Source organism: Amblyomma americanum, chromosome 3, assembly GCF_052857255.1.
Source record: "Amblyomma americanum isolate KBUSLIRL-KWMA chromosome 3, ASM5285725v1, whole genome shotgun sequence".
In the NCBI taxonomy this organism is placed as follows: domain Eukaryota; kingdom Metazoa; phylum Arthropoda; class Arachnida; order Ixodida; family Ixodidae; genus Amblyomma; species Amblyomma americanum.
The window spans coordinates 209,149,035-209,171,158 of NC_135499.1; the positions used below are offsets into that span (position 1 = coordinate 209,149,035).

Below are 22,124 nucleotides of genomic sequence, written 5' to 3' on the forward strand. Positions count from 1 at the left end.
CCAGGTTGAGCGCACAGTATGAAGTCTATTTCATTTTTAGTCTCACCATTGGGGCTCTTCTAGGTCCACTTCCTCTTCTCTCGTTTGCGGAAGAAGGTATTCATGATCTGTAAATTATTTCTACCTGCGAACTCTACTAATAACTCCCCCCTGCTATTCTTGGAGCCCATGCCATAGTAGCCTACCGCCTGGTCTCCGGCCTGCTTCTTGCCTACCTTCGCATTGAAGTCGCCCATTAGTATAGTGTACTGTGATTTTACTTTGTTCATTGACGACTCAACGTCTTCATAGAAAGTTTTGACAATCTAGTCATCATGGTTGATTTTAGGCGCGTAGGCCGGTACCACCTTCAGCTTGTACCTCCTATTAAGCTTAATTACGATATCTGCCACCCTCTCGTTAATACTATAGAACTCCATGTTGCCAGCTATATCCTGATTGACGAGAAACCCCACACCTAGTTCTCGTCTGTCCGCTAATGCACGATAGCACAGTACGTGCCGGCCCTTTAGTACTGTATACGCATCATCTGTCCATTTAACCTCACTGAGCCCTAGCTAAGACATCCCATTTAATACCCGCTAGTTCATCGAACAGCACTGCTAGCCTAGCCTCACTGGATACTGTTCTAACGTTAAAAGTTGCCAGGTTCAATTTTCAATGGCGGCCTGTCCGGAGCCAGAAATTCTTAGCACCCTCCGCTGCGTCACGCGTCTGACCGCCGCCTTGGTCAATTGCTTCGTAGCCGCTGGGGTCTGAGGGCCGAGGGTTAATTGGTTTGATCATAGAAGGCTGTGGCCAAGTACTACACCAGGGTGGCCAAATCCTGCTCTGGTGAGAGAGTGCGTTATCCGTTCTGGTCACCGAGATTATGCAGCACTCCAGACCTGGTTGTGCAATTCCAGTTTTACCTGCTGGAAAAATAGCTACGAATGAATCTGGCCTGGCGTTAGGCCATTCGTGTGGGAATGTGCTTACGGAACCCTCTAAAGCCTACTCCACAGGAGGTGCGCATGTCTCGGAGCCTTTTACTTGGTATGTAGGGGTAGCCTAAGTGTCCCCGGCGGAAACCCACCGGCATAGATCGATACAGCTGTGTTCAGCCACTTTGGAGGCTCCATCTGCAACGGAAGTCTACGGCACCTTTTTCTACGATTTTCGGGACCCCTTTCCCAACCACGGATGTATATACGTGTGGTTGAGCGTTCGCCGCGGCCATTGTAGACACTTCGGTGTCGCCGGGTACCTATCAAAAACATCTCGGTAAAAGAACGAGAGTGCTCCCGCCCTATAATTCTTTACAATCAACCTCTACGCTCGGGAAGATGACCCAGCTAGTCCCGGGAAACTGCCGCATTGGTAGGGGCCGCATTTTTTCGACCGAATAGGTGGCATAGTGATTAGGCTTAGTGAATAGGTGGCTTAGTTAGTGAACATACGCCTCGCATTCGGGAGATGCTGGGCTCGATCCCCACTGCCGCCGGGTACCTTCTAAAGAGCATAATGTTTTCCTCGGCCTGGTGCTTGACTCTCCTTTATATGACGTACTTTAGAAAATAGTATTTGGCATCGGGCCTCGAGCTCAGCAGCTGAGCGCTCCAACCACTAGGCAAGCGCGGCTAATGCCACTGAAGAGTCAGCAAGCGTTACGGCGCTTCAAACAGCGAAAAGTACCTTATGAGTACAGTGAGAGATGGTCAACGCGCGGCCTAATATCAAGACAAATGAACAACGTAGCGGTTCTGAAAGCAACTATAGTGACTAGCACCTGCCACATGCAGGAGAACAGGAGACGGCGCCAGCACAAGCTACACAGAACGCTGGGATCTTCGCCTCGGCCAGACGCCGCCGCGACCGCCACGTCGCCGCAACTGCAATAAATGTGGTCGCGGTCGGGCAGCCCCCGCAACCGCGATCTGAAGCACGTGCTGACGCAAGCTCCTTTTCTTCGGAGGCCAGCGCTGGTCACGCGGTCGCCACATCCATGGAGGCGGTGAAGAAAACAGCGCCGGCCGACGCTCGCAATGCTAAGAAAAGAAAATGGCTGATGATAGACGCTCCAAGGCTCGAATGCGGCTACCGTCATCTATGAGCCGCCCTAAAATGCGTAACGCATTTTCTACAATGCATCTTATGCTTAAAGCTGCTCTCAACGACGAGATAAACTGCATTTTTGCACGTCTTTTGAACCAATCGATGGGGTTCCAGTGATGTATTTAATGGCTCCGCTTACCGTCGGCGAGAAAGTACACACTGACCCGCCGGGTCCTGTGCCCACTTGGCCAAAGCTTGTCGTACGGCTTTACTTTCAGTTCTTGCTCTGAAGCTCTGCCTCCAACGTTCCCGAGTGAGGGGCTACAGCTATTTAGAGTACGGTGTGCACATAAACACTTTGAAATGTTTTCTGGAAGCTGTAATTCATTTTAAACGAAAAATACAGCGCAAACAGAGACGACGGAAGAATAAGAGGTGCGCAACACAAGCGCTGTCTCGCAACAAAAATTTTATTCAAGAGGAAAACACATATAAAAGCGACCGAAAAAACAGCGAAGTCAGCAATCACATGAGGCAATCAACACAAGGAACAAGCTCAAAAACTGAAAAGATAGCGCGAGGCGCCCTTTTCTATGACCCATGGCAAATATGATTGCTGACTTCGCCGTTTTTTTCGGTCGCTTTTATATGTGTTTTCCTCCTGAATAAAATTTTAGTTGCGAGACAGTGCTTGTGCTGTGCATCTCTTCTTCGTCCGTCGTCTCTGTTCGCGCTATATTTTTCCTTTAAAATAAACGTAACCCAACTAGCCCAACTTTCCATCCTTCTACAGCTGTAATTCAGTTGAATACAGGACAACGCGACAGCCTGACAGGTCCAAGTCAGTCCCTTCGCGAAACCTTTATTTTCCTGGACTGGCAATACGAAGTGCCGTACGTCCAGAGACAAAAATGCATTGCTGTTATCTTTCTTCGTGTAAATGTGGATGTCCCGCTGTACTTGATGCACATGCTGCGTGACTCTTGCTGCAGAGCACTCGAGCGCCGCTTTGTCCACTCTTCGTCGAAGCTGAAGCCACTTTCAGATAATGTCCGTGATCTCGCTGCGTACCACGAAGCTTGAGAGGTTGCACTCATGAAACTTGACCCAGTGATGTAAGGATCGTCCTCTGCCAGTGCCTTTCTGGCTGTTATCTTTTGTCTACCGCCTCCCTGCTTGCCATACTAGCCGGCCCTTGTGCCCTGCTCAAGGGTACTCATATGCATGTCACGTGGTGGTGACTGCAGTCAGAAATGCAACGCGAAGGGCTTCTAAAAGAAACTGTTTATTGGGGCAGACCTGTACCACTAAAGAACTGGATTAATCGAATGAAAAAGGGTAACCTGCGCGAAAGGGTTAACCCTTTCGTGCTGATTACCTTTTTCATTCAGTATATGAACCAACTAGCCCGACAAATCTTCATGAATTACTCGGCGGCGGCGTAGAAAAGCGCTCTCGGGTGGTCATCGAACAGAATGCCTGCAGTTTTTGGCCTCGTTATATTTAGCTTGCACGGAACTTTGGAGGTATTGAACAAAAAAGCACCTACAATATTCTGGGAAAATGTGGAAGCAGTTTCATGCGGCCGCGATCAATCAAGTGAAGTCTGGTCGCATGATCCGTCGCAAACAAAATGATTAAGCCACGTGCCGGCGCCTTTGAGCGTGAACGTACACAGATTCGTAGGAATCGTTGATATATATATATATATATATATATATATATATATATATATATATATATATATATATATATATATATATATATATATATATATATATATATATATATATATATATATGTATATATATATATATATATATATATATATATATATATATATATATATATATATATATATATATATATATATATATATTCCTACGAACCTTTGTACTCTTTGTTCGTTCACCCTTAAAGGCGCGTTGAAGGTGTTTAAAGTTCAGTGAACACCGAGATCCGCGTATTGACAGTACGAAATGTAGAGGGAGATGAGGAATCCTGTCTCTTCCTTGAGGAGAAGAACACGCACGCACGCAAACATGCACAGCCACCACACATCTGGGAAAACCTGTCAGGAAAATATCCTGAAATTCTTCAATTCCTGCCTCACGTATTTTATTCGCACTTTGCGAATTCGTTTTTTTTTATAGTGCTAAAGCACTACTTCGCTAGCAATTCCAAAAAAGCCGATGCCTTTCTAAAGCGTCTCATATACCTGCAGAAATAAAATAAATAATGCTACGACTGGGTTGCGCACCCGCGGGGGCGCGAACAGAAAAGCTCCGCTGGCTACTGCACGCGAACACTATGTTATAGCCGCATTTTTTTTCTTAGTTGCCTGTTTCGTCAGGTTACAAACAACAGGTCTCTATGTAGGCGATTACGCCTCGTGTTGTTGTTGTTGTTGTCCTCAGGAGGGCAATGGCGCATACCAACTGCGGAGGATTGGATTGGCCTCGTGCTGAGCTGCAACCCACTCTCGCGCTGTGCATTGCACGCCGTCGTCTTCATCAACTTCAACCTGTGCGCAAAACTCACGAAAGGATATGAAACGCGCATAAATGGCTACCTGGGTCAGCGGACACCTCAGTCGCGATCTGAGCTACATGGCGGTTGTGACAGAGAGAAGTGCACTGCTTGCGTTTGCATTGACAACGTTTTAATAATAATAATAATTGGTTTTTGGTGGAAAAGAAATGGCGCAGTATCTGTCTCATATATCGTTGGACACCTGAACCGCGCCGTAAGGGAAGGTATAAAGGAGGGAGTGAAAGAAGAAAGGAAGAAAGAGGTGCCGTAGCGGAGGGCTCCGGAATAATTTCGACCACCTGGGGATCTTTAACGTGCACTGACATCGCACAGCACACGGGCGCCTTAGCGTTTTTCCTCCATAAAAACGCAGCCGCCGCGGTCGGGTTCGAACCCGGGAACTCCGGATCAGTAGTCGAGTGCCCTAACCACTGAGCCACCGCGGCGGGGCACAACGTTTTGGCACAAACGCGGATCTGGAGCAATAGGCCGCCGGCGTTTATTGGGTTCAATGGTGTTGGCCTTAAAAACGTTGTAGACTGTTGATTTTGAAGAAAGGTTAGGCGCATAACTTGCTCCCTGTGATCAGTAGACGCCTGAATCGCGCTTTCGGATACGTGGTGGTATTAGCAATGCTAAACCGCCAGCTTATTTTTTGCCGACTTCATCGACGACGTCACCCAGTTCCGTCTCGAAGCCGATCGACAGCTGTCAAAAACGTCACGAAGCAGGTGAAGCGACCTGCAGCTTAGCAGGAGGGCACTGAGGTGTAAAAGTGATTACGCCCATATGCACGCATATAACTGGCAGTAAAGCAGGAATGTAATGAGGATGCAAGTAACAGAAATGTACACAGCCAATAAACGTAGGTGTTAAGCTCTAGAATGCACATTCCAGTAATATAACGGTTAACTATGGACCACCACCCGAGCAGACATCCCCCAACTCTTTATGAATTGCGTCAGCATTTCGTCGATCACTTAGCGAATCAGCAAGCGCTGATCTCTCGCCGTAGCATGGTGGTAAACGGCTGTCATTTTTACCAGAATGCTTGATCGGTGCTCTTAAGTTTCAGACAGTTGTGAATACAGCCAAGTGCCCAAATATGATGCCAACAAAAATGCTTTATACAAGAATTTATACAAGAATACAATAATTTATACAAGAAGTAACGAATGATACCAGTCAGATTAGAAAAGATACTTTGTGAACAAAGCTTAAAAATCACATGCAATACATTTCACCGGTTGGCATACTGCTCCGAGGCTAAAAATGCCATATCTTTCTTTGTCAGCGACAATGACGGACTGCTGACGCAGCTTTCAGGTCCAGCTCTTTCGATTGCGGCAGCCTCGATAATTTCCCTTGTTAATCTATCCGCATTTCTGCCTATCATGCGGCAAGGAGTACATTGGGCAGTCAGGCAGATGTCTTAATGAGCGGTTAAGCGAGCACCATAGGGAAGTTAGGGATGGCGGTTCCAGCAATTTGGCACGGCACTGTCGTGTTCATAAATGCAAGCCTGGTTTTAAAGAATGCGAGGTGATAGGCAGAAATGCCGATAGATTGACAAGGGAAATTATCGAGGCTGCCGCAATCGAAAGAGCTGGACCTGAAAGCTGCGTCAGCGGTCCGTCATTGTCGCTGACAAAGAAAGATATGGAATTTTTGGACTCGGAGCAGTATGCCAACCGGTGAAATGTATTGCATGTGATTTTTAAGCCTTGTTCACAAAGTATCTTGTCAAATCTGACTGGTATCATTCGTTACTTCTCGTATAAATTCTGTGTGCACCAAATAAAGCTGTAGTGGAAGTTAGCGCTAGTGTTTGTCCCCTGTTTTGTTGCTGCGCTATGGATCATAACGCATGCCCACTAGCCCGAACCATCACCTTGTTAAGTTGTGGGGAATTCTCGTGCGAAGAAAAAGAGATTATCAGATGTTCGAACCACTCGCCTCCAGTCATATCTTTATTTTCGCGTGCTTTTAGCCATATGGCAGTTTGACACTTGGCAACATCTGCGTTTTCGTCTTTCTGGCGGCGGTGTTCTCAGATTAGATCACAGAAGGCTCTTTACCTTAGGCACAACAAAGGTATATTGTTTCGTTCTCCTGGCTGCTAGCTTTCTCTAGCTTTCCACGTTACGAAGGTGAGGGCGTGCTCACCAACTCTGGTGTTCTTCGTCGTCTTGTGGGGGAAGCTGAGAGGCAGGAAAGGGTGGCAGCGAAGCGTCTCCAGCAGACAGGCCACGGTGTACGGAAACTTGACTCCTGTCTTTGTAGGTGGGAGGAGTGCTTCCTGGAAGTGACCACAGAGCGAATTTACTCTAGGAAAAACGTAGCAACCTCTAAATACAGAACGTTAGGATGCTTGTTAACTGCTATACCTTTTCTGCACATCCTGTAAGAACACATCTATTGTGCTCTTTAAAAACTTGCGAAAAGGTGCAAAACTTTGTTTTTTACAGATGCCAATATTTATGCATGCATGCATACGTGTGTGTGTTTGTGTGCGTGTGTGCGTGTATGCAGGTAGAATCTGGGCTTATAACAGCCTTTTCCTTTTACTTTTCTGGTCTTTGCGCGAAGTTCTTTCTAGTTAAGAACATATTTTTTGCTCGCGGCGACTCTGTGAGAGCTTCCACTGTGATAAGTAAAATAAAGTGGTGCCGGTTTCAATACTGTGGAAGGAACGAAATTAAAACTCCCAATGAAAAAGTTATCTACTGGATTCGGGAGCAGACGCCTGTCTATAATGCGCCCTCAGTGGTTTTGGGCATGTTTGCATATACTGGGAGGGTCTTTATGCATGGATACGTGATTCAGAACTTTGAGGATTGTAACCTGCAACTGAAATTATTGCAGGCAAGCTGTCGCGATGTTTTCGACTGCTTTTATTTCCCTATCTTTTTTTTTTTTCATGCTCCACACTGGGTGATATGCCATCTTGAAACTTCGTTAAGCCGTTTTCTTGTAAACATTGTTCATGAGAAGAATTTTAACGAAAGGATGTGCTTGCCGATGTTGTCGTCAATTTCCTTTTGGATTTTCTCTCGAATTCTCGGTTCCTTGGCCATCCTTAGAAACAGTCAGCGTAGTTCCGCAGCGGAAGTGTCTGTAGCGCCTGTAAGGCAGTGATGAGGGCATGAAAAGCGATTAGCAGAGAAGACTGCATGCATGCAAGCTTTCACAATGCAAAGAAGAGTGGCATTAAGGATTTCTTTAATGAAACATTGAGATGTCTCTTAGCATTGCAACAGTGAAATAGGAAGTGACGCCCCAAATATAAACGCGTGCTACATACCGCACCGCGCAGACACAACACAAACATCACGCATATGCGTGTGGTTTGCGTGTGCAGCGCCTCCGCGCTGCCGTGTGTCTGCATTCCCTCTATTTGAGATGCGCTCTTCGTCCAGAGTGTTTTTGCCGCACAAATTCCGTCTGAAGAGTTGTCTATTGAGCCTACTAGACATTAAAATATGTTTTTAGATGCGCGTGCATCCACCCCGAGTATGCACGGGAAAATGTGCCATGCTTACATGTGTTGGTAAATCTTTGACATGCATTAAGCTTGCTAAAGTTGCCCCCCCCCCCCCCCCCCCTTCTAACCGACCCTTCCAGAAAGCGCCCATAAAATTGAAAGTGGCAAGATTACTTCTCAATTACTCTTCAGTTTGATTGTATCTCAATTACTTCAATATTACTCACGCGCACGAGCGCGATAGAGATAGAGAGATAAGAGAGATAGAGATAAGGACAACCGACTTGAAGATAAGTTATAAAAGGACAGGAACGCCCGACAAAGTTTGTCCGTACCGGCAAAGATGTTTCTGACAAGTTGAACCATGTTCCCTTTGGTCAGGTACTGGGCGTCTTCTTTTTCCTCCCGGATGGCTTCGTCCCGTGCGGCAATGATGGCATGCGTGAAGTTATCCGTCTTGCCTGCGAGAAAAAAAGAGTGTGCGATATGTTAATATCGCGACCGGAAAAAAAACCTGTAGCCTGAAACCGCGGTAGTTTCTTACAGTCTTAAACCGCGCAGTGTCGCTGGTGCAGCCGAAGCGTGAACTAATCGCAACAGTTGTGCATAGCCCTCGAGAATACGAGTCTACAGCATCTATTTTGCTCATTTTATTTCATTCTCGTTCAGATGTGCAAAGAGATAAATACATAAACCAGCTTTAGCTCATTTCCGTGTGCTAGGTAACTGCTTTAAGTACTTTGTTTTTTCCAGAGCTATCCTTGGTTGGAAAAAGCTTCCCATCAATGAGTCTAACAGCCGTCATGAACGTTGTTCACACACCATATTGAGTAGTGTGTGTTATTGCATTACCTAAGCTACTATTTTATAGTTGCGTTCTTTTGGCGTCCTTTTGAAATGACCGTATTTTCTTGGGAGTTCCTAGCTGTGCGGCTTCGACTTCTGCTGTTATCTTGGTTTAAAGTTTTACCTGTTTTCTATACTGAGGTTCTTGTGCCCATTCTGCTATAACCTCTGTTTGGCATAGGAGTGTTAAGAAATAAAATAAATAAATAAATAACAAAATCTGAGCGTCGTCGAAGCCTGGGGAACTCCGCGAGCAAGAACTGTTTTTTTTTTTTTGCCTGAGATATGCTGACGACTACGGAGTGTCTGTAAAACCAGCCTCGCGACAGAATCGCTTTTATTGTAAGTTCTGCTACCGATTCACTACTTTTACCTAATTCCGAATGGGTGGCTCTGCGACCGCAAAGCTGATAGCTAGTGAACGGTGTCAGCCACCAGCATTGATAAAAAAGGCTGGGATCAATCCACAATTGCAAAGAGAAAAATGGTGAGCCGTATAAATTATAAAATGAGGCCTCGGATGTCAGATGGGGCAGTTCTGATTGGGCACGTACTTTAGAAGTAGCCTTACTCCCCACGCATAGGCTAAGGTCAAGGGCCAGCAAGGATTAATCCCATACAAAAAAGTCCTACGAGCGTCTGCGGAAAAAGCTATGTCCGTCTATGGCCTTTTATGAACCTCTATAAGCACCCACAGAGGTACTTATTGCCAGCTATTGAAAAATATATGCTCCTAAATCTATAGCTTTGGAACCATACAACTGTCTTAAGCTCTCTATAGAAAAATATATCAGCCTGTATAGACAGCTATAGACAGAAATAGCAAAGGTCTATAGCTATTTGGGCCAAAATTCTATAGCCGGCCATAGGACATTTTTGTATGGGAATTATTCGAGACGAATCGATGGTTTTTGCTGGTAAAAAACTCCGCTGACAAAGCCCGTCCTATGTTCCCTTGCCTTTTCTTTGTTGTGATCCTCTGATGGTTAATACCTTAAGTTCAGATCGCGAAGACCATCTGGACTTCGGAAAGGGCGCCGTGCCTCTGAGAAAACACTGTACGCCTAAAGGGACCGGAGTGTGGATAAGTGGGTGCGCACCTGGAACATAAGTAGTCTCTGCCTTGGTGAACAACCGATGAAGGATTTGTGTGTCCTCCCGGAAGATGGATTCGATTCGCTTTTCTTTCCGGTGGTACAGCATTGACAGCCAGGGTGCGATGTCACTTGGCAAGCCGTTGGGGGAAATCGCTTGAAACTCGTGGTCGATCTCTTCGAAGCGACGGATCGCACTGCTGTCGCCTTCCAGCCTGTGAAAAGAACTCTGTAGTAGAGCCTCGGATTCTGCGGAAGCAGCGACATAGATGGCATCGCGATCAGGATACGACGGTTGCGGGCCAATGCCACAAATCCGTGTGTGGCCGGCGTTTGCTTTCGAGGCGTTAGCTCCTCTTTTAGCTTTTTTTTTTCTAGAAACGATCCAAAATTCAAGCAGTCACGAAACCTATCCCTATTGGAATTTAATTTAATTTTTTTTATGCGGAAACGGTTCTTAACTTTTCTGTGTTGGCGACATAAAACTTTGCAGGAAAATTACCTTGTAATCACTTATTACCTCTACTAATGTTGTTAGATGCCTTTGGAAAAAAAATCATCTGAAAGATTTCAATAGATGCATTTCCTTCAAAATTTACTTTATCTATCAAATTAGCTGTGTGATGAAATGAAAGGAGGGAAGCAGATAGCGTTTCTAACAACTGACAAGGCCTGCTCTCCTCTGAATCGCAATAAACATGAAGCCAATTAATGCAAAAACACTAAATGCAACTACACAGCCCCACACAAAAAAAACCATGGCTAAGCTGACCCGAGTAGGGCCACGGTATAGACAGCTGTTTTTTCTTTGCACAAGCATCGCAGACATTCTCACGTAAAGCGCTATTTTTGATTTGAAGGACGCCATTAAGGACGCTAGTGAGGATATCCAACATTCAGGTCACTAACGACCAACCAGAAAATGAGACAAATTTAACGTGCCCATGCTCAAAAACGTATTAAACCGCATATTACTTTGGTCTTGTCAACGATTTTTGTACGTCAAAATAGCCCATGGTTACAGCTAGTTTCCTTTTAGCCTACCTCAATCGTTGCTCTCTCAGGAATGGTGCTGCTCCTTTGCTAACTCCCTAACACTCGTCATCAATCGTTACGTGCACACACTTGATGGGTGAAGCCAACGCCCGCGTTCTCTTATGATATCAAAGCAGTGGAAGGCTTCATTCTGAGCGCATGACTGCTGCTGCTGCTTCTGTGAAACGGTTATCCATCTGCCCCGGCAACAGCTCGAACGGCGATGGCAAAAAGTGTCACAGCGCATGACGTGACTGGTGTGAAAAGCTGCTGCCTAGAATTGCTAGCCACGTGCCCTGAAAGCGTTGTGGCATGTGGAGTTTAACGTCCCACAGCGACACAGGGCTATGACGGCCTCCGCAGTGAAATGGCTGCGGATTAGCTCTGATAACTTGGGGTTTTTGAACATGTGCTGCCATCGCACAGCACCTGGGCGCGATGTTAGCACAAGTTAAAGGTTTGTTATTCTCATGATGGCTTTCTTCCCCTATTCCGCATCTGCGGTCACTGCACGGTCTCAATAGACGTACTCCCGTGCTACATCCAATGGCTATTTGAGAAACTGCTGTTCTCTGTCCAGTTTTTTCGGCACTGCTTTGATTTTCGTGATATAAAATTTTGTTTCATATGTATGCGCTCAAGTTTAACTACTAAGACGATTAGCAGGTCTCTTGAATGAGGAAATAGGAGTTTCGTAGGTATTCCTTTCTTTTTGCATGTAGTCCTCCTTAATCCAATGATACAAACAGCTTCTGTAAGCATGGAAAAATTATCAGGCTTATAAGCGCCCTTTAAAAACAAATCATCATTTGCTCATGCATACCTTTCATGCAGCGTGATTATTTTAGCATGCGTTGGTTAGCACAGGTTAACACGACAATCTTGTGCCATGTTAGGAGAAAGAATGGCTCGTACACTTACTTTGTGCCGTACACAGAGTCTCCTATCAACGTGTAGAGAATCTTGCTAAACGGCTTCCTGGAATCGACGAGCTGCGGCCCGTGTTTCAGAGAGTCCACGTAGTTGTCAACAACCTCTGCGCAGAGTTTTTCGAGGGCCTCGCTCACGGCGTATTTCCTGCAATCATGAGCAATAAGTTTAATGTATTCACCTTTATACATGGTGAGTGATGCAGAAAGTGCATTCCACAGCAACCTTCAGGATAGCGGTTCTGCTCCAGTCGCCATAAAAAAAAATTGGCGGTGGTTTAGCTCTGGTTAAACCCGGAGTGACGCGATAGCTACAGCTGGACGAGTGGAACTTGGTCACGTGGTTGGTCACGTGTCCAACCAAGTGATCAGCCACGGCGCCGCGCCGCCGGCAGCTGCTCCGCACCGCGTGACCAACCTGTGACAGCGTGGCGGCGCAGCCACAGGGTGGCGACGCCGCCACGCTGAAGGCTCGAAATGCTATCGTAATGTAGCTATCGCTACAAAACGAAAAATGTGTTGTATGTTTGGTTTGGGTTGGCGACCTGTTTATGCCGGAAAGAACCACTTAAGGTTTTGTATTTTTTAACACAATAAACTCTTTCCACAAGCTAACGAAACACAACCTTTTGGAGCATATACATGACGGAAAAGAAATAAAGAAAACGATCCCATTACAATAGTTATGACCATCTGTCTTCACACGGCGAGTTAACGTACACTTCATTACATTAAAATGATGAAAGATCCCTGGTATCGCAGACACCAACCAGCATAAACCTGATGCCACTGCCCCTGTGGCACGAGCGCCTAAATTGCCCGGGAGAGGCGTATTCGAGTGGCCCCTTACGAAGTCACGTGATCAAGGTGGACCTGAAAGCGTGTCCTGTGCAGCGTTGTTACTCACCCTGGGCGGAAAAGGAAAATTCGGCGAGTTTTATCGTGACCAACACGTAGCTTTAAGGCATTACTCGCCTCACAGCCAGGAGAAGAACCTTTCGAAGTGCTTTCCAGCATGGGTTGTAATCTTCAAAGAAAATGTCATGGTATCCTTGATTTAGCAAGGCACCTGCAAAGTAAGAAAGGAACCATTGCTTGAAATGTCTTGAGAAGCACAGAGGTCACGTCAACTCGGTAAGGATATTTTATATCTACAAGTGAAATTCCTAGCCAGCCATGCAGCATAACGTGATGTTAGCGAATATGAGATGCCCATATTGGTCGACTCTAAGAGCGAAGCAGATGACAGACAGCGCTTTTCTGCGTCATGTTTTATTTGAGATCTGTTCGCGTGGCGCTTGAAACATTCCATATTCATGAAATCTTAAGCCTGCAGGGAATGGATATAGGAGAGGTTTTCGGTCTCTGGGAGAATGTTTTGGCAGATAACTATAAGCCTCGCTAATCTTTGGAGATCAGCAGGCGGCGGCGCCGCCTGTATGCTGAACAACCAATTTCAGCCTTACTGAACAGTGTAGCGCATGGCCGAAATTTACATGGATGCCATTCAGCTGACTTCAATTTTTGGAGGGAGCAGCGCCCTTAACTTCTAACAAAGACGCCTGAGAAGAAAAAAATTGTAAAAGTGAAGGTAGCTGTTCGGGGCCCAGATGACGCTGAGGTGTTCACGGGCTTACAGACCCCACATTGATGAAGCGTAAAGGTATACAACCAGACATCAAGGAGGCATTCTTTTTTAGATTCTAGGATAGTGAGAGCGTAATTAAGACAAGAACAATAGAGACGAGCAAGAGAAGAAAAGAGCACTGAAGGCACAAACGCAAATGGAGAAATTCCACAAACAGGTCAAATGTTAAGGGAAATCCTTCAAAGTGGGGTAATATGTAAAAGGGAGCAGTTACCACCCAAGCGTTGCCTTAAGTGACAAAAAAGAAGGTTGTGCACTTTCCCAGGTAGTAACCGCAGATCCGGATCACGAGAGGGAAATAACCGGAAGGATAAGATTGGGGTGGAGCCCATTTTGCCGGTTCTCTGAGATCGTGAATGGCAGTTTACCAATATCTTACAAGAGAAAAGTATAAGACAGCTGTATCTTACCGGTACTTAGCAATGGGGCAGAAACGGGGAGGCTAACGAAAAGCATTGAGATTAAGTTAGGGATAACGCAACGTGCTATGTAAAGAAAAATGATAGGTGTGACGTTAAGGACAGGAAGAGGGTAGAGTGGGTGAGGGAACAAACGTGGGTTGTTGAAATCGTAGCCGAAATCAAGAAAAAGAAATGGGCTCAGGCCGAGCATGTAATGCGAAGGCTAGATAACCGACGGTCGTTAAGGTTAAAGGAATGGATGCCAAGAGAAGGCAAGCGTAGCAGGGGGCGGCAGAAAGTTAGGTGCGGGGATAAGATTAAGAAGTTGGCCGGGATGAAGGTAGCCGCAGCTGGCACAGGACAGGGTTAATCGAAGAGGTAAGGGAGAGGTCTTTGTCCTCCAGGGGGCGTAGACAAGCTGATGATGGTGACTCACCTTCCACAAAAACCTCGTAGTTGAACAAAAATTCATCCTTGTCTGGGGTTCGAACCCAGCACCACCACCTCACCGTGGCAGTCGTTCTGCCAACTGGGCTAACCAGCACGGCTAGCATGTGGTACAATTGTGGATTTGGTGGTTGTTAATGAGTACATGTAGTCAATATTTGGTAACTGCCTTGTCCACAGCAGTGCTATTTGTTCACGGTAGCAGTTTTTGTACTATATGGCTAGTAATCTGCCTCTCCTGCTTGCATCGTATTTGGTCCGCAGTTTGCACTAATTAAAAATTAAAGACAAAAATAAGTATTTAATCTAATATTTAAATCTCCTCCACATTGGGGGATTCCTTAACCTTTGGACCAACACTGTTTTCAATTAGAGTTGTTTATCAATTCACTATCATCATACCATATGCTAGCCGCCCCGGTTAGTTCAGTTGGTAGAGCGCGTTCCCTGTTAGGTGGTAGTCCCGGGCTCGAACCCAGGACCAGGACAAATTTTCCTTCAACCACGAAATTCTTATGCAAGCTATACAGATTTCCTCTGTAGCCGTACAGCGGGGTTTGGGTTAATGCTAATGAGTAATTGTACAAATCGCAACTCAAATAAAATTAATATATCTGGGAACATAAGAAGAGGGCAGCTTATAATGGCAAAGGAACGGAATAGGGCTGAAAGTTGAATACAGAACATAAAAAGTTGGAAAGGAAACGTAAGCTCCGCCATAAGGGGGTGACGCGAATGCGCTTATTCGTCCCTTCAGCGGCCTGGGGTCCTCTTCGTGCATCACTTCACAGGCGCGGACACTTACTTATCACCGCCACATAACGCTTAACCTACGCATAAGGGTACAATGCAAAAACATTAGAGGTACCACTCGCGCAAGTGCTCCCTCTCTGTCGACTAGGTTCTGCCAATATGCCCATATATGCGGAATTGGTCATTGTATACTTCAAATCCATAGATACCAGGGGGTTGTCATACCACTCCTGACGCAGTGGTGCAGCGGTTAAGTGATGTGCCACTGCTCCGGCAGGTGGCTATTTTAAACGCAGCTACCGGTGGGGCTTGTCAGGCCGAGATTGCTCTTGCGGAGCAACCTGTCGCAGCCAATAATTAATTTAACTGCCACCCTGACATGGTGTGCAGTTTGCTCACAGTCTGGTGGACAGGTTGGCACCTGGCAAAGTCAACTTGGAAAACTCATATTTCAGCATTTTCAGAGGTGTTATTGGCTCTTATAGGCCGCTAGGCGCTATGGCCTACCTTTGGACCTCCAGGATGCCGCAGCTGGTTGATGCCATCGTGGCCCGTCGTACGAGCAACCTCTGTACGTCTTGTTCCTCGTTGGACAGCATGACGGATGTATGTGTGCACGAACTATCTTACTCGCACTCACCGAACTTGGTCGGAAGGCGTCCGGCGAAGTCGTGCCTCCGATCGAGCAACGCCTCTCGAATGACCTTGTGACTGTTGATGAAGACCATCGGCCTATGGGACATCCAGAGTGTGAAGACGTCGCCGTACGTCTTGGACCACTCGATAACTTCACAGTGCAGATCTTTGACATTGCGAAGCGCTACGGTGAGTAACAAGGAAAGTCATTCGCCTATGTGTACAACAAGTGCAAAAGAAAAGATGTAGCATTGCTTAGTGTACACGTTATTGTGCTCCGCAAGGCTTAGAATATGCCAAGAACGACAAAAAAACAAGCAGCCAGCGGAATTTTAGAGTTAGGAGTAGACAGGTGGTCTTTACCATTTTTAATACGAGTTCCGAGGGTTCCTTGTTGATATTCGGCTCTTCGTCCTAATATACCCTGAAAATGTTGATTGATGCTGTATTATCATAAATTCCGGAAATATGACACTACCTTCATTAAGAGAAGGAATTTTCGCAAGCCGCCCCTCTCCAAACAATGTATATAGTCTGCATGACCTCCAAGCTTCGTATTTTCAAAACGAAATGTTTGGCGTCAATGCAAATACAGCATAAAATTTGATGAACTTAACTTCGGTTAAACTAACCCTGAGAACTTATTTCCGTTTAACTAACGCATATCATACTGAGAAATACTACAACTCGCCATATACGTCCATTTCAAAAGGAGCTTTGGAAAAGGAAATGTAGAATATGTAATTTACAAATATATTATCTATATTATTATGTTATTATATTATACTATATAATAATTATAATATTATAATATTATAATATAATATCATAATATCGAATGCAATCCAGGCTTCAGTATCAAAAAATATAAAGGCAAGAATATAGAGTAAAACGATAACGTTTTTTATTAAAAGCTTAAGAAATAATCAGCATGGACAGCTTCCTCATACTTCTTTTCGTAAGTGCATCGCACATCATGCTTAAGGCAAAGGGAAACTAAAACTGAAATGAAATTGGTTTTTTGGGGAAAGGAAATGGCGCAGTATCTGTCTCACAAATCATTAGACACCTGTACCGCGCCGTAAGAGAAGGAATAAAGGAGAGAGTGAAAGAACAAAGAAAGAAAGAGGTGCCGTAGTGGAGAGCTCTGGAATAATTTCGATCACCTGGGGATCTTTAACGTGCACTGACATCGCACAGCACACGGGCGCCGCCGCCGCGCCAAACTATGAATTTACTCGCGCAGCTGGTCTAGTTGCGCTTATGAATGGCGCCATGTCCTGCTTGTCCATCATGACCTGGTCTCACGTGTAGGAAAATCAAACTACGGTAAACAAACCGTGAGGCAGAATTGCTGCTGAGGTATCATCGATAAGGTGGTTCGCACGGGTCATCGAACGAGTACGTTAGAATGGCCGGCGAGCTGAAGCGGTTGTGTTGGAAAGAGAAAGACGAAAAAAAAAAGCAAGATTTCTAAATAGAAATACTAAGGAAGAGATTACAGAAGCGAAACGACGCAACCTGCAGCGGGACGCTCAGAGCGCTGTTGCGTGTAAGAAGCGTTAGTGGAAGTGCGTGTACCGCCAGTACACTTACTCAGCGGGTTTCCGACCAGTGGTAGCGGGAAGGGTCCCTTGGGGTATTTGGACACCTTGTGGTAGAAGCGGCCCACGAAGTACGTCACGGCGAACACCAGCGCTGTGGTGATCCATCGCCAGTCCCCAAGAAAGGAGATGAGCTTCTCGAGTAGAATGCTCATGGCTGCGCCTAAGAAATAAAGGAAGCGCTGAGCGTCCATTTAGGGGAGTTGTAAGAGAAAAATAGTAATTGGCTGGCGGAACAAACGCAGAAGTGACACACAGACTGGGTGGTGGTGGTGAAAAACATTTATAAGCAATTAAATTTTTACAGAAAGGTGATTGGGGTAGGACCCTATTGGCCCTTTCCCCTCACAGTACTAGGTGGAGCCCCTATTCCGGGGCCCCATTGGCAAGCAACGCCGCCCGCGTCCGTTGAACCAAGGCCTTTTGGCTCTTCAGGTCTTGACAGCCGAGCAGGGCCGCCTCCCAGTCCTCTCTGGTGGGGTTGGGGTTGGGGGGGATAGGTGGGTTAGATTGACACGCCCAAACCATGTGGAAGGTGTCAGACACCTCCCCACAGAACTGGCACGTGCCATCAAAGGATATATGCATGAGCTGCATATCACGAACATTTTACACGGACTCGAGGAACAAGGGACAAACAACATGTTTAGGCCCGCGCTACTATACCTAGAGGTTTGTTCTTCACTTCAGGGAAAAGACACATACACAATTCAGCACACTGACAGGAGAGTGGTGGTGACCAAATACATAAACCTAGATAGCATTGATATGTTGCCTTTTGTCGATGCGGACAGCGCATCGCCGACAGCAACCTGTGTGAGTTTTTCAGAATAAAACTGTTCAGTATTTTTTTCGTGCGAAAGTACTTCTTCTCGAAGTCAAACCAGGCTCACCAATTTGTGTGAAATTAAGCTTGACGAAGATAGTGACCTTGGGAAAACCATAAATAAATAAGTAAATAAATATTGTCGCTAATGGGATTCGAACCCGAGGCGGCGGGAACAGATCACACCTTGCGTTAAACTGCAACGCACTCTCGCACTGTGCATTGTACATCGTCTTCTTAATCAACTGATACTACTATCAAACCAATATTCGCGCTTGGAGCTACGAAAGAAGAAGAAGAAAGGGAATTTTAATGAAAGAAAGGCGGAGAGGTCGGCCGGTGGTAACAGGGCCCTGGCCTGCTACTCCACACAGGGGAAAGGGAAGAGGAGGAAAAGGAAAGTGTGAATGAAGGCTGATGATGGCATAATACAATGAGTTTCACGGGTGATGTCTATGCACACGCACACACACACACACACACAACACTGGCTGGCGCTCGCATCGCGGTTACTGGACACACATAAAACTCAAAACTGTGACAGCAGTGACAGTGCGATGGGCGCTGCATGCGTTAGCGTGGACAGCATTGTGGCAGGAACACGGCATTAGAGCAATAGGCGTTGGTGTTGACAACATTGCTGCAGTAACGCGGCATGGGAACATAGGCCGCCGGCGTACTTTGGGCAAACATACCCAGTAATTCTGGACAAAAAGAATTTTTAAGCGAAAAACCATTTATGAACGCATTTTTCATATGATGTAAGGTTTCACTATAACAATCAATATTTTGCTAACAGAAAAAGCGTTACCCATTGGTTTTCTATGGCAGTTTTGGATGCGATCGCTGGAAACACTTTAAAAGAATGATTTTGCTACATATCAGAATAATGGACCATTACCTTTAATATTTCCATAACCGTGCCTTACAATTTTCCAATTTTCTAAATTTTTGCCGGAGAAAGTTGGACTTGAGTGCGTCACTTGACTTGGCCACGATAGTAGTCTCTTGAAATCTGGCCTCGCAATACCGTGAGCAAATAGCCGCCTGAAATACCTCACGGATCTTTTCTTGCCATGCCTGCTCACGCACTACGTGCGGCGATGAAAGGGTGACTAGCCACGTCGTCATCGCTGTTACTGGTCGTTTACTTCTTCACGTCATTTTGGATTCCTCCCGAGTCACGTCGCAGCCAAATGAAATAAACAAAAACAAACTCAGCAATACAATTTTAACGAAAACTGTACAGATTTGTCGAGTGCCCAATTAGAGGACGCCACCGTGATGGTTAATAATAATAATAATAATAATAATAATAATAATAATAATAATAATAATAATAATAATAATAATAATAATAATTGGTTTTGGGGGAAAGGAAATGGCGCAGTATCTGTCTCATATATCGTTGGACACCTGAACCGCGCCGTAAGGGAAGGGATAAAGGAGGGAGTGAAAGAAGGTTCGGCGGTTACATTTCAGCTGCTTTCGCGGCGAGGCGGACATGCACACTGTGCTTTAGAAATATCTGATGACATCTAGTCCTAGTTGCAGACTATGTTCCTGGGATGCTCTTATTCACCCGCAATGGCCGTCGTTGCCAAGTTTCTGCTACTGAGCACGATGTCTCGTATCGTCCACAGTGCCGCGTTTCAGTGCACTCGAGGATCGAACTATCGCTGTGCCGAGATTTACGCGCACCTAAAATCTCTGGGCGGTCTAAATTAATACTATGTCTTGGACTGCAGAATGCTTTAAAGCCATAAAATTAAATAATGACTGTACATATCGTAATCTAGCAAATGTCATTGTGTTGTATTCATTGGTGTTGCGGTGAGCCCAATGATCAGATGAATTACTGCAAAACTCTACGTCGTCATAAAGTACACACAATTACGTACATAATTGTAGCGACTGGTGAACCATTTAATATAAGCGAGTGTAATTTTTCCTCCATTACTCATTTTTCAATCTAAATGAGAAGATGTGCAGGCTGCGGGATTGCACATCAGCTCTAGCATCATTCGTATGATAGGTAAAATTTAGCTTAACGACTTCTGCAGCAGTCAACGTTTTTAGATAAGGCCAGTTGGAAAACTGTGGCGGCCCGCCACGGAGCAGAGCGGACCCAAAACGGTTGCCGCCTAGGTAGTGGCGCTGCGGTCGCTTTGGGATGGGTGCGTCGTCTGCTACTTCAAGCTTGAGGAGCGTCAACAGACTGACTCGCGTGCGTACAGAAACGAATTTATAATGAATACAAACGTAACTTGCGCCTTCATCTTTTTTGTATTAATGAAACAAGACGGCTTAGTAGCATTTATAGCCATAACCTTAACCGGACACGTTGAAGACGCATTGGCAAACAGCTTATTACATGCGTATTAGATACGGATTCAAGAATTAAAGCTACCGTGCTCCCAGTATAGATAAATTTATTTATAGAAAATGCCTAAACCACCAGGACGATTATATTTTCATCTCGACGTATTAAAACAGAAAGTGGCTGAAGAAAAAATTAGAAGAGCGTATGCCGATAGAAAAAAGAAAGAAAAAGCATTTGGTGCCTTTGTAAGCTTTTGCCAGTTTTTATTTACAGACACTCATATTTTAGTGAACTAATCAATAGCGGAAAGTTTACAGTCTACTTTGCACAACCGCACATTACACACGCGAGAAACCCAAACTAGGACGGGGTAAGCGGCACGTCGTGTTTCTCTGATTTTGCCGTGTGGAACCGCGGAAAGAAGGGCTTTAAGTTTCGGCCGATATCTAGAGACAAAAGCTCAACCCCAAGCATCCTGGCCTTTCGTACCGCAGGCGTAGAGCGCACGCGACGAGCGCGGCTTGAAGCAGCCGAAGCAGCCGCGCCCGACGCAGACGATGCGAAGCACGAGCCTCCGTAGACCAGACCTTGGACCAGATGCAGCAAACTCTCCACGTGATCAAGCGCAGCCAATGGGCGTAGCGGCGGCGAAGAGAAAACCAAGAAAGCTAACTTGGTACTGTCAAAACCCTAGAGATGGCGCTCGCGTCTCTTTGAGATGAAAGCGGCAACGGAAGTGGGGCCGATTCCCGGGGGCAAGTTTTCCAACTGTCCTTATCTCAAAACGTTGGCAGCAGCTGACTGGTGTAGATGCTGATGAACCACGTGTTCGCTCGCCGTAAACATCTGGAAGAATCAAGTGGGCCTCAGCGATATTTCTTACCTTGACTTTTCTGCGCTAAGTCTTACGGAGCGCTGAAACGGCGACTGCCAAGGATGTTATTTTTATGCAGTATTAAAATTCAGTCTCTTTGCAAGCTGTGCAGTAACGCGAGGGAGGAAGGAGAGAGATGCTGGACTGGGAATAATATTGCTGTTGCCAAGAGGGGAGTTTATTCTAGGAGATAAAGGTTGGGTTGATGGTTGGAAATGAACAAAGGGAGCGCGTGACAGTATAAAAACACCCTCTGGTGCCACTCACCCTGTCCAAGGCTTGTCTGATGAGGAAGTGAGTGCCTAACTCGCTATCGAACAGATAAAGACTGCTGGCAAAAAAGAAATGGACGTATGGGCAGAGACAACCCTATCGAAATGGGCCGCCAAACATCTCCACGACTGATAGTAGGAGACAGCCCAACGTTTCTGCGCCGCGGATTTGTGACCTTGTGCACTTGTACATCTGCTGGATGGCATCCAAATGCTCTTCTGCGTTTTTGTTTGTTTGTTGGCACTCACTCTTTCATAGAATACAGTGTTTCTCTCTATGCTTTCATCAGCTCGTAAGAGAGAGCCTGCTTTCTACAGAGAATGATACAAACCAGCACGTTGCTTGTACTCATCATCACCACCTTATCAACGTTTCTGTTTCGAGC

At 45.8% G+C, this 22,124-nt stretch overlaps 1 pseudogene across 1 annotated transcript; it reads right to left on the bottom strand.

Moving 5' to 3' along the window:
- Window positions 1-6,685: 6,685 nt before the first annotated feature.
- On the bottom strand, window positions 6,686-21,948 carry LOC144124370 (cytochrome P450 2M1-like; annotated as a pseudogene). The gene is made up of 9 exons (XR_013313153.1): window positions 21,734-21,948; window positions 17,436-17,606; window positions 15,844-16,023; window positions 12,930-13,023; window positions 11,947-12,102; window positions 9,997-10,205; window positions 8,386-8,511; window positions 7,586-7,690; window positions 6,686-6,865 (listed from the first exon to the last, which is right to left on the bottom strand). The product of XR_013313153.1 is annotated as a cytochrome P450 2M1-like (transcript).
- Between the last annotated feature and the right edge of the window lie 176 nt (window positions 21,949-22,124).